General features: G+C 33.2%; 1 pseudogene; it reads right to left on the reverse strand.

Moving 5' to 3' along the window:
* Positions 1–9,458: 9,458 nt before the first annotated feature.
* Positions 9,459–10,398, reverse strand: LOC113185918 (mitochondrial carrier homolog 2 pseudogene; annotated as a pseudogene).
* Between the last annotated feature and the right edge of the window lie 3,676 nt (positions 10,399–14,074).

Here is a 14,074-nt window from a genome sequence, read left to right on the forward strand (position 1 = left end):
GCCTTAATAATCTTTCAGATGAATACCTTGTTTGAAAGCTCTTAACAAATTTTATCTTACTTCTAATTTAATTTCAGGGAATTAATGTGTGGATATTAGATTTAGATTATCAATCCTAGTGTAATCAAATGGAATATTTAGCCACTTAATAAAACAAAGAGAGTAGATAAAAAAGGAAACATTCCTACTTTCTTGCCAAAAAACTAAATTCTATACTTCAGGGAAAATAGTTATTCCAATCTCTATGTTAATTCAATCTACAGGCACCCAGGTGATATAAAAAAGGATCTTTTCCTCATTCTGTTTTGTACAGAGTTTAAACTGATTAACAGGAGCTGAGATGGCTACTTATTCATAGACAGAGTTTCTTCTAATTTTTTACCCAAATCAGTTCCACAAAAGATGATTTAAAAAAATAATTCTTAGCACATATATAAAAAAGACATTTTAGCCTGTGAAGAATAAATATAGCTTCCACTCTGACAAGATTTCTCAAAAGATGAAAATCAGTGCCATTTACAGGAAATAATTCCTAATCCTTTCTGTTCTATTTGAAGAACAGTCACAAATTATATTAAAGGCATACCCTCACTGGTGAATTCTCAGTCAGTGTAGAATTTTCACCTTACAGGATTTGAAAAATCAATGGGGTGATTTTATTTTAGAATAAAAGTGTTAACACTCTGAACATAAGAAGGACCAAATAACACTAAAACACACTTACGTTTTTCTACTTGGTAATACTAGGCATGGTGGTTAAAAAATTATCCATGGCATCTGCAGATAAATGGATGGTGTTGGAGAATATAATGCTAAGTGAAGTAAGCCAATTCCAAAAAATCAAATTCCAAAAGTTTCCTCTGATATAAGGATGCTGATTCATAATGGGGATGAGGGGGAAGTGTGGGAGGAATAGATGAACTTTTGATAGGGAAAGGGAGGGGGCATGGGGGTAGGAAAAACAGTGGAATGAGACAGACATCATTACTCTAAGTACATGTATGAAGACAAGAATGGTATAACTGTACAGCCAGAGATATGGAAAATCTTGCTGTTTTTGTGTAATATGAATTATAATGCATTCTTCTGTCATATGTAACAAATTAGAATAAATAAAATAATATAAAAATGCAAAATAAAATCCTTTTGTTAATATAGAAAGAGAGAGGGAAAAAAGAGAAGCAAAAGAGGCAGGTTAGTGAGTTATACATATGCATAAATGATCCCATAGATATTTCATTCATTAACCTTCATGCAAAATAGTTCCAGTAAAACACTAGAAATACCACTAGAAACAATGAGTAGTACACTGGTTAAGGATATTCAGCAGGGGCTGGAGATGTGGCTCAAGCGGTAGCACGCTTGCCTGGCATGTGTGCGGCCTGGGTTCGATCCTCAGCACCACATACAAACAAAGATGTTATGTCCGCCGAATACTAAAAAGTAAATATTAAGAAACTTCTCTCTCTCTCTCTCTCTCTCTCTCTCTCTCTCTCTTTAAAAAAATTTAAAAAAAGGATATTCAGCATAAAGAATGTGTATCACATAATCAAACAAACTTGGATCCTAAAGCTAATTTTGTTTCTTCTTAGCTCTGAAGCCCTACAACAAGCTATTTATCATTTCTTAACCTCAATTTTGCCATCTAAAAAAAGAAGGCATTAACATTTACTTTACTATTCTCCTAAGATTTTACTTAGTAGCAGATTATAAGTGTTAGTCATAGAGAGATTGCTATTATGGTACAACACATGATTAGAAGTCAGATCACTCAGATTCAAAACCACCCAAGCTATGTGCTAGGTGCATGACTTGCACAGGGTGAGATTTCAGAACCTCCTCATTTCTACCTGAAAAAATGCAGGCAATTATATCTGTTCTATACCTGTTCTCCTTTATAGCTCTATTTTTGGATAAAATGATAATGATAATAGGAAGTAATTAATTGGAAAAAGAAAAAAATGATTTTATGATAACATTAATCATGGCAGACTATATAGAGACCTTTTTTTTTTTTTTTCTTTTCCAAGGTCTTAACAGATTCTTTTGGGGGAGAAACCTTCATAAGAAAAAATGCTCTTATTTACATTTGTCTTTACTTTTAAAATTATTGATGTTTTTATTATGTTCATTGAAAATAAGTTATTTTCACTTGTACCAGTAACTTTATAAATGAAAAGTTAGAAGTAAGGTGTAAGTGGTGACCAGTTCCTCCTTTAAGTCCAAGCATCTTAGTTTAAGTGCAAGAAGGTGAAGGAAGCTTTTGTACAAGTCTAGAAGCAGTTCTCATCTAAGTGAGACTATATGAAAGATGCTGAAGACAATCATCTGGTTTAACACATCAATCCCCAAAGTTATTAGGGATAATAATACAGTCCTACTTTAAAGTATTGAAAGTTAAAATAGCTTATTTTGTAGAAATAAATACTGAGAACATACAGAACATTCATTTATTCCATGCACCATTCTAATGATAAGAAAGAATTTTTTTTTCATTTTGGAAATTTTTGCTAGGTCAATAGCTTTGTGATTTCTTGTAACAGCTTCTGTGTTGGTTTTTCCTTGCAAATGTCTTAACTTGAATATGAACTTCAAATCAAAAGGGAAAAAAAACAATATGTTAAATAGTTACCCTCATCAAAATGTAAGAAACACACTACATGAGATACATACAAGAGTCCTAAAATCAAGGGAGAATATTGTTTCAATGGTGGATTTTATGCGGATTACTAGCCAACATAAAACAGATTCTAACACTATTAACTATTCACAATTATCTTTGATATCACATCAAAAGCCATACAAAAAATAATATTAAATATGAATTCTGAAATAAATTTTAAAGTAGAGAATTTGGGAAACCTTTTCAAACCACATACAAAGTGTTAATTTCCTTGATATTTGAAGAGTTACCAATTGATTAGGAAATGGGACACTCATAAAAGCAGGTATTTCATAGAAAAAAGAGATGACTTTATATGAAAATATGCTCAACCCACTAGCTATTAAGTCATGCCAATTAAAATTAAAAATCAAACATTGTTTCCAAATATCTGGCAAAGTTAAAATAGATAATAATGGCATATCACATGGTAGAGGAAGAGTCTCTTTCATCTTATTATTAATGTGTCTCCTTGGCTGACTTGAGAGAAATTCTGCAATAATTATGCAGCATTTTTACCTCTGAGACTCCATCCTATATAAGTGCTTGAACATCTGAAGAGATTTCTATACAAAGATTGTCATCAACTAATTGTAATTAATAAAAATGTTTAGATGGAAAAGATAATAGTTTTGTTAAGTATTGATAATAAATATTAGTCTATGAAAATAATTAAATTATTTGCAATGTGTAGTACGATAAATATGTTCTTAAATATGAAAAAATAGCTTAAGATCTACTCTTAGGTAGAAAAAAACAATATACAAATCAGTGATTTTTACTTTCTCACTTGGGTAAATAAGAAGCTCATGGGTGGGTGTGCACAGACACAAGCATGTGCTGGGATACTTTTGAATGAAATCATTAGAACTATTAATATATGTGGGAATTAGAAGAGGGAAATTAAATGGGAAACTGACTCATTTCAACTATTTTGTGATACTTGATTTTTGTTAATCTTGTGCCATTATTTTATCACTAAAATTACCGTGTTGGGGGAAGTGAAGTGATTTCCAAGGACTTACAAATGACTTGCAAAAAACTTAAAAAATATCATCCAAAAATCGTTATATTTTGTTGACTGGATTTATTTATTTAGTTTCCAAGAGTGGTTTTAAATCACATTCCAGAGAGCCCTAGAATTCCCCATGGTTACCTGGTTCCACTGCAAAGGCTACTAGGGAGGCAACATAGTCAGAATTATTCTGAATATTCCCAGCTTCACTCAAACTACTCTTTTATCTATGTTATACATTGGGGCTGCATAGAATATTTTGTTCAAATGGAAAATTTTCACTGTCAGAAAATTCTGTAAATTCTAGACATATTGGAACATATTAACATATTGCCTGTCAACTATAGCATAATGAAAGATAGAGAGTTCAACTCACAATATTTCATAATAGATGAAGAGCTCTTTATGGTATAGGGAAGTTGCAGATATTTATAAGTCTCCTATGTTTCTCTTGAATATATTTTGACTATGGGGTAATATCTGGGAAAATAACTGGCAATATATGAGCCAAATTTCCAAATATTCAAATTATAAAACCAAAAACACATCATGAATTCCATTTAATTTTGTAATTACTCAGACCTGCAACAACTCCTCCGTATTGACCCTTTTCTAATTAAGGACTTAATTTTCATCAACATCGTTCTTTCTCTCTCTGACCCTCTCCCAGATATCAATTACCCCTGCCTTTTCTTTGGATTTTCCTATTCCCAAGGTAATTGATATCTTCATTTATTCCATGCACCACTGAAATCCAGATAAGATTTGATGTTCCATCTATATAGATGAAGGTGTTTATGGGCTTTTTACATAAAACTAAAGGTGTTTTGAGATTCTAATGTGTTTAGAAGCTAAAGGTGTGTTAATAATGAAATGACATACATATAGAATAACATTCAGGATTTATGACTCTAGAAACTCTTAGAAACTGAGTAGATATCGCTGAAGAACTTGTCAAACTCCATACCCTCCAAAACTACATTTTTACTAAAAATTGAAAATAAATGAGAGGAAAGATAGAGTTTCTATGTTATACTATGGTATGCTTGTTTTTTACAATAGAGTCAATCTGTTCTTAAATAAAATTTAACCAACATATTGATATATAGTTTTATAAAAATGTGTTAAACTTTAATGTTTCCCCTATCTTTAGGAGCTGAGACACTGCAAAATGTGCAAGCTATATTGGTTTTTCTTTTAAATAATAAAATCAGAGATCATCAGTAATACATTCTTACATTGAATGATAACTCTGAGAGATCACTTAACTGGGTTAAGAAAGACTACAGCTAAAAGTAATGACTAATTCCTCTCTTATAATAGCATATATACTAGAATTATTATATTGTTTAGAAAACAATTCAAGGAAGAAGAGTATGAAATAGAAGTGAACTCCATGTGATGAATGAATATTTTTCAGAGTCAAAAGCTGACATTTCGGCTTCCCTGAGGGTTTGAGAAAGTGAATGGGTGAGGAGAGTAAGACTCCTTCATCCACATGCTGTCTGAGAGCAGGGAAGGTGAAGTGAAGAGCTGTCAGTTGAGACAGATAGAGGGGACACTGAAAATATTTTAGCAAACCAACTACTTCAGACAAGCTGGGGAAAACTACTGCTATTCAAAAACTACTGCTACTTTTACTTTATTTTAAAAGATAACAAGTCCTCGGAATCAAATATTGCTACTAAATTTTAAATCAAGCCTCTGTTGCAGTCAGATTTACCATCTAATCTTTGCTATTCCTCATTTGCAATTGTGTCACTCCTAGGAGACATAAAGACATGGTTAATAAAATAAAATTCAAATGTAATGATAAGACAGTCATGAATAAAGTTAAAAATAGAAACATGTGAAGTCCGTACAGAAAGTTTACAAAATCTTCCAATTTTTATTGAAATAGATTTCCCCTGCAATTCTAAAGTGACAATTATAGCATCCTGTAAAACTGTCTTTCCATTCCTATCTTCATGAGAGGATCATTAAGGTACCCACTGAAACCTCTTGAACAATGCATTTCAATTTTGATCGACTGTTATTTATATCATCATGTCAACATTTGAAACAGCATTATAGCCCTATCATTAAAGTTATAAGGAAAATGTCAAATATCAAAAAAACTATATTCTGAATTAAAAAATAAACATTGAGAAAAAGTATGATAATGTCCTGTAAAATGCTAGTAAATTATAATTTCTGATTCAGTCATCATATTTAAAGGATTAAATTTTATAATATTTTTATTTTAGAATATAGAAAAGTTGGGTACAGATTACTTTCAGCTTTTATACTCTGAATGTAAAATATTTTTATTATTGTGCATTTTTCATAACCCTTGAAGCAATATTGATACACTATCTTTAACTAAAGTTAATATTTTATTAAAATTCCCTTAATTTATAACTAGTGCCTTTCTTTTTCTGTTACTGTATCACATCTAAGACTCCACAGTCTGTTGAGTTATCATATCTGCTTCCAATCATCTTGGATAGGACAGTTTCTCAGACTTTATTTTTCAAGACCTTGACAATTTTGAAGAATAGCGATCAGGTATTTTGTAGTTTTTCTCAATTTTTAAAAATGTTTTCCCCATGATTCATTTTGTGTTGTGAAAGGTGAGGAAGAATGTGTAACCAACGTGATTCTGCAATCTGCATTTGGGGTAAAATTGGGAGTTCATAACCCACTTCAATCTAATGTTTGAAATATGATATGTCAAGAGCTTTGTAATGTTGTGAACAACCAATAAACCACCCCCCCCAAAAAAAAGAAAGGTGAGGAAGAAGATCACAGAGTTAAAGTACCACTTACATCATAGTATATCAAGAGTACATACATTATATGATATTGACCTTGATCACTTGGCTGGAGTACAATTTGTCAATTTAGCCACTGGAAAGTTTTTCTTTTTACCTATTTTCACTCTATACTCTTTGGAAGAACTCGACTATGCATAGCCCACACTTAAGGAATAGGTACTTTAACTCTCTCTATTGAGCAATGAGTAAATACATAAATTATTTATGATTCTACATGAGAGGTTTATTTCTTCTAATTTACTCAATTATTTATTCAATTATTTATATCACCTTAGGCTATAAATCCAATACTACTTTATTTTGTTGCTTAAATCCCTCTAGCGTTGGCTGTTAGGAGCTCTTTCAGGTGGCCTCTGACTCTACCGAAACTCATAATTCTGGATATTGTTTCAAATATTCCCTAACAAAATTAGATTCTCCTGGCTCATTTTGTACAACTTCTGACTGAATCATAGAAATAGCAATTTCTCCAAAGAATCTTGGTTGTTTTAATTGGTGAATGATATTAGCAAACAAGATCGGGGTTTATTTATTTAGTTTCCAAGAGTGGTTTCAAATCACATTCCAGAGAGCCCTAGAATGGGAATCTGTTTATTGCTATAGGTGTACTGTTGCTTATAGTTCCTTTCTGCTGACTAAGCAAAGGAATGTGTATGTCCTGAGCAATGTGTCTGTGTATGATCATATATTTCGATATGTACCCAACCATTGCTATATTGAGTTAAATCATACATGAATCATGATAACCTTATTGTCTGGCTAGCTATAACTTACTGCTCCCAAAACAAGGAAATCAAAGCTCATACAATCTACCACCCATTTTTTCAACCACTTTTATTGGTGAATTATATTTGTGCATAATGGTGGTATTTGTTGTTACATATTTGTACATACACATAACAAATATAATTTGGCCAATATACTCCCCAGTACTTCTCCACTCCCTCCCTAATCTCTCTTTGATTTCCATAATATCCACCTCCACCTTTTCTTTTCTTTTTTTCTCTCCAGATTTCACATAAGAAAAACATATGACTCTTAGCCTTCTGAGTTCGACTTATTTCACTTATCATAATGGTGTCTCGTTCCATCTATTTTCCAGAAAGTAACATAATTCTTCTTTATGGCTGAATAAAACTCCATTGTGTATAGATACCACATTTTCTTTATCCATCATCTACTAATGGACACCTAGGCTAGTTCCATATCTGACTATTGTGAATTCTGCTGTTATAAACATGCACATATTACTGTAGTATGATGACTTTAATTCTTAAGTATAAATACCAAGGAAGGGTTAACTGGGTCACATGGTAGCTCCATTCCTTGCCTTTTGAAGAACATGAATATTGATTTCCACAGTGCTTGTAGCACTTTACAATTCTACCAATAGTGTACAAGTGTTCTTTTTTCTTCACATCCTCTCCAGCATTTATTATTATTTGGATTCTTGATAACTGCCATTCTGACTGATATGAAATAAAATCTCAATGTAGTTTTGATTTGCATTTCCCCAATTGCTAATGATGTTGGACATTTTTCTTATATTTGTTGTCCATTTGTATTTCTTAAGAAGTGTCTATTTAATTCTTTTTTCCATTTATTAATTGGGTCATTTGATGTTTTGGTGTAAGGTTTTTGGAATTCTTTATACAGGCTAGATATTAATCCTCTGTCAAAATAGTAGCTAGCAAAGATTTTCTCCTATTCTGCAGGTTTTTGGTTTAGATTCCTGATTGTTTCCTTTGCTGTGCAGAAGCTTTGTAATTTGATGCTATCCCATTTATTAGCTCCTGGCATTATTTCTTGAGCTTCAGAGATCCTATTGAGGAGGTTGTTTCATATGCCTATATGGTGGAGTGTTGATACTATGTTTTCTTCTAGGAGTGGCATAGTTTCAGATTTAATTAATAGGTCTTTGACCCATTTTGAGTTGATTGTTGTGCAGAGCTACCCCCATTTTTAAACTACCTTTTGTCTGAGATATTCTGGAACTTACTCTCGAATTCTATGTCCCAGGTAAAATGTATACACAAAGACACACAGTTTAAAGGCAGTTTGGGGTTTATCTGGTCCATTCTCTTTTATATGTGTGATGATTGATGTTTAAAAAGATTAAATGGCTCATCCAAGTCATAAAACTAGTCATTGACAGATTTAGAAGAAAAGGTCAAGTGTCTTCTCCATTAAAGTTATTGAATATTTCAGATTTTGCAGTGACTCAGCCAAACTCTCCTAGTATGATGAAGAAATTTACAGTTCATAGAGTTTAACATTTCATAGCTGATTAATGATGGAACTGGATGACCACCCAAAATAATAGCAGCAACCAATCTGCATTTTACCTGAAAAAGCCATTAAAACTTTAATATTAAGATGTAGCCTTTGGCTCAACTCTTGAGTTCATATAACCCTGTATTAGAGATAAACATTTAAAATAAATCTAAGGAACATTTTAGCTGAAATATTTTGGAATAGATAATGGTCTGGGCACTCAGTGAAAATTTTGTCCTTTGAAATAATTATAGAACTGATTAAACATTAAAAAAATGACATTCTACTCTTCTATACAACAAAAATCAGTGGTTTACAAGGTATTGAGACTCTTTGAAATCATGAAAGGAATAAAATTTTTGTTTATGTCAGGCAAGATAATGTGGTCAAGACTTATTGCTATTTAATTTCTACGAGTGTCCTTTTGTAGGCAACATTAACATATTTCATTTCAGATAAACAGAATATTTTGGTTGTCAATATAAAATAAATCATAGTAGAAAGTTGGTAAATAGATGATTTAATTTTCATACTTTTTATGTAAAATCCAGATGACTTTTGTAAACTAGTATATATGAACAGAATAAATAAAAAAATCAGTGTTCATTTAATTCTTTTTTCCCCATTTTTCCAAGATTAAATGATTATTAAAAAAGCACGCCAACTGTATAGAAATCAACATTTTTCTCCCAAAATTCTGTGCATCTGGGACTATAGAAATATCACTGTCCCTGTCCCACATCTTCAAATTAACATTCTCAGGTCACAACAATAAGTCTTCCCAAAGGGGACCTTCCAGAAAAACAAGCTATTTCCTGGGCTCCTATTTCCCTCTTTCTGTAGCGTGCACCAGCAATCTATCCAAGAACTATATATTGGGGAATAAGGAGGGCATCCACCAGCAAGCCCACAGCAGTTGATAGCCATAAGGTTAGATACAAGCACAAAGGGATACGTCCACATACTGGCAAAAAAAATCCTATGATAGTTTGGGAGTAATTTTTCATTTCATTCATGGTGGAAACCTCGGTGTCCAGTGCATAGATAATGATGAGGTTAGGCCAGTGAGTTACAGAGCCACAAAGCAATGATGTCACCTAGGAGGTGAGGAATTAGACCCACAAAAAAATCCTAGAATGCCCTCTTCCCAACAGATGGCTACTATGGAGTCACAAAGTCCACAGTCCTTGGAATCTCTGCCAATAAACTGTACCACAGATCTCAGAGTGATCCCATGGAAGGGATGTGTGATGAGAGTAGCAGCAGTTGTGTCTTTGATAACTCGGTCAAAGGAAGATGAGCCTTCTTTTGGTCCATTTGCAGGTCCTAACTCCTCAACCTTGTCAAATTCCTGGTAATGCTGTGAAACTTATGGACAACAGTTCCAAGGACTCCTGAACACAGTCTTGGAGTTGAGCCTGTGAACAACCCACACCTCCCATCCATGCTTGCAATATGCTGAGCGTATGCTGACCAGGAAGCTGACATACTTGCCGCCCAAGAATATTTCATCCTATGATTGCGGCAAGAGGCTCATATCCCACCTGGACGAGCACTTTCACATACATGAGCTGCTGAGACAGGATGGTGAGATCGGAGCCCAGGAGCACCTGACTGGCCGCATTCGCCATGATGGCACCCCTGGATGGACAGACAGACCCAGCCACCAAGCGACAGAGCCGGTCGCAGATCACGTGCCTGGGCTGCCAGCTCCACTGGCCCGCCCCTCATTTAATTCTTATGTCAGGAATATTCTCATGTATTTTTATGTGTTATGCCATTTAATCCTCTAAACAATATTATTTTTCTTATTTTTATTTGAGGAGTCTGTACCATGTTGCAAAATATAAGTTTGTGTATGCCTCTTCTTACCTTGAACTTTAGCCTGCTTTAACATGAAGCTTGAATAGTAACTCTCAAATTTAAGGATAAATCAGAATCCTATGGAGGGTTTTTAGGAATGATGATTGCTGGCTTTACCCTCAGAGGTTTTGATACCATCGATGTGTGTGTGTGGGGGGGATTCTAATAATATGCATTTCAGATAAATGCCCTAATAATGACAGTTCTCTGGATACCATACTCTGGGAACTATTGACTCAGAGTATTTAATGTGCCTTTCTAGAAAGGGTAAACTGGAGCTTGAGGAAATTTGTTGTGTATCTTTGTGGAAAATTTCAACAATATGCATATGCAGGGAGAAAGAACTACTATGTGACAACTCAACCATTATAACATCATTTAATTTTATATATTATGCTTTTTGTCCCACATTTCTTTCATTTCCCTTCTGTTTTCCTTTATAATGTGTTTATTTTTGTTCTTATCCTGTTCTTTTTGAAGTCTTTCTGAAGTTAAATTCAGATGTCATTTCACTCATAAAGACTTTATGAGTGAATTTTTTTTCTACTTTTTCCCCCCATCCAGCAAAGAGCATACCATTATTACAAGTACATTTAAAGTGATCCTCATCCTAAATTCTAATGAGTATCCAGAACTGGAAACCTCCAATTCTAATTCAAATACCTTCTTTTACAGTGTAGGAAAATCTGAAAGAGACTTTTCTTGAGGTCACTGAAAATACTGGTTAAATGGCTGGAATTAGATGTTTTATCTTCTAACCTATAACTTTTTAAGTACTTTTTTGGTAAAAAAATTAAAAACTAATTAAGAGAAAGAAATGAAATTATATGATATAATTAAAGAAGTGCTAGTATTCAGAGTATTTTTTGTATCACATTTGGATTTTGTTACAAAAGATCTCAAAAATTAACAAATAAATGAGCATGTCTATGGAGACAATTATCAATATTTTGTGATATACTAGAAAGTTAATAGAATTCGTTGCTTTAGTATCTATTTAACCATATAGTTGGTGCCAGTCCTAGAACAAATTACTTAACTTCTCTAAGCTTCAGGTTTTAACCTGGGCAATGTGAATATCGATGATAATTATCTGAGAACACAGACATAGATCTTCATAGCATAACACCAGCAATAACATAACAAATGGAAAGTGTAAAAAGGACCATTAAAGAGTTTCTTTCATTTCCTTATTTATCAGTTTTAGGAACTGCAAATGATTGTAAATATTACCATTTAAGAAAGTTTGGATGATTATCATAGGTTGATTATTATTAAGGGTTGAATTCATGGGCAGATTATCATAGGTTCTAACACTGCAGTGTTCTAAATCTGCTTTAAGGCCTTAATTGTTATGTCTGACTTATTTCTAGTCACAGACACACACACCTGGTTTCCAGACTACTTTTTCTAACATTACTTATTCTTTTTCATTCATAGTTTCATACACATGTGTGAATCCAGTTATCCCCTTTCTGGTTTACTGAGAGCTCTAACCATAAAATTTTATGTTAAGATAAAAATGCTTAGATTAATACCTCTACAAATGATAAATGAAAACGTTAACATGATTGGTCTTAATTTCATTAATCTTGACAAATTGGATATTTTTATATATTAAAACATGGGTCTTAGATTTTTCTCTAGCATTTACAATTTAGGTTAGGAGAAACTTCAAGTAAGCAAGCAAGCATGGAAGTTGCCAGTTTATAATTAGCCTAGGAAGTCTAGCTTCCTTGTGTGTGTGTGTGTTTTTTGTTTGTTTGTTTGTTTTTACATTATTAAACAAAAGCATGAGTAAATCTGTACCAGCACATGGTAGAAAGGAAACTGTCCTCTTTGGGTTTTCTTTACATTTGTAAGGTAAACTTAGGTTCATTATCCTGTTATATTTTAAAAAAAGAAAAAACCTACAACACATCACTATCTATAAATATGATAATAAAATTAGAGAAATGTTTAATGTCTTTATACATTCTACCTGAAGACTAGTATGTGCCTGCTACAACTAATCTACCTATGCTACTTAAGCTAGCATGGTAATGCAATATCATGTAAAAAATGTATTTTTAGTATTATCTAGATTTATGAGATCAAAACATAAGATTCTAAAGAAGTATGTATCAGCGTGTTTGGTATTTAGTACAGTTGATTTTTCAGAAAAACATTCCTTCTTCCACAAAATATTTCATTGCATTGGTAGAATTAAAGGCAGTGTTGAGGTCTCTCCCAATTATAGTCTCCCTATCATTCCTTCCAATACAGTAGAAACATCTCTCTCTGGCCTGATCATCCATGTAGAGGACAGAAAAAGATGACAAAGTGGAGAATTCTGGGGAGATGAAACAAAGGATGGCCTTTTAATGTTTGAAGTGTATAACTTACATAAACTAAATTTATCCCAGTTTTTCAGTACTCACACCATTCAAGATACATCCGAGTAGATTTTCACCGAAATTCAGTTGTTTCACATAAAACATAGCTTACAGGGTGTCAAGATTTGCAGCAAGCTGACATCAGACAGCTTATCACTGTACAAGTTGACAAAACTGAGGTCTAACCAGAGACCTCAGGATTTCTACCAGAAGACCCAGGCCAGACATACTAGACTAATATAGCCAGACAAAGCAAACTTTGGTTTCATATATGACCTGCTATTCAAAATCACAATGAGATACTCTGACTTGCACTTGCTGATTTCCAATGAGGATGCTGTCTTCATTGGGAGCTCTGTACCTAGAATGAGAATCAGCAGGGTTTGATTTCTGAAGATGGTAAGTCAAAGTGAAAGATAGCAGTAGACAACCCTGAAAGCTAAAAATGCACTGTATGACTAATTCTGACCAGCAACCCTTGGAACCTTGCCTAATATATTATTAGAGAGAGACTGGGATAGATAAATTTCTCCCCAGGGGGGAGAAATGATTTCCTGTAAGTGATTGAATCCATATAGAGACAGATTGGCTCTGACAATCTGTCACACAGTGTGAGTATCTTAGAATTGGAATGTTCCAGGAGTTGGCCCACTTAAGAACATTTCATACTTGGAACCAGTTATTTTCAAGATGAGATTGATGCATGGTTACATAAATTACTCAACAATGGCAGTAGGAAAACTAGGCTTAATAACTACAATAATGTTTTGATATAAGTGATTAAAGATGGATTTCTGACATATCTGCTTGGTTAGCATTCTTCCTACTCACTGAGAACAACTGAAGAATTACTCCTAGAGTAAAGTTTAGTGAATAGAATAATCAGTCCATACATTTTCAAAGTGGTTCTATACTGAGAGTTATCACCTTTTTAGTTAAAAAACTGAAACTATTACATTTGTATTTAATTGGTTAGTTGGAAAAATTAATTTCAGCTGTTACCTTGATATTAGTCTCCTTTCAGATGTAATTTATTGGCCAATGGATGTCACCTTTCTGTGATTCATTT

The sequence above is a fragment of the Urocitellus parryii genome, chromosome 5, assembly GCF_045843805.1.
Source record: "Urocitellus parryii isolate mUroPar1 chromosome 5, mUroPar1.hap1, whole genome shotgun sequence".
NCBI lineage: Eukaryota > Metazoa > Chordata > Mammalia > Rodentia > Sciuridae > Urocitellus > Urocitellus parryii.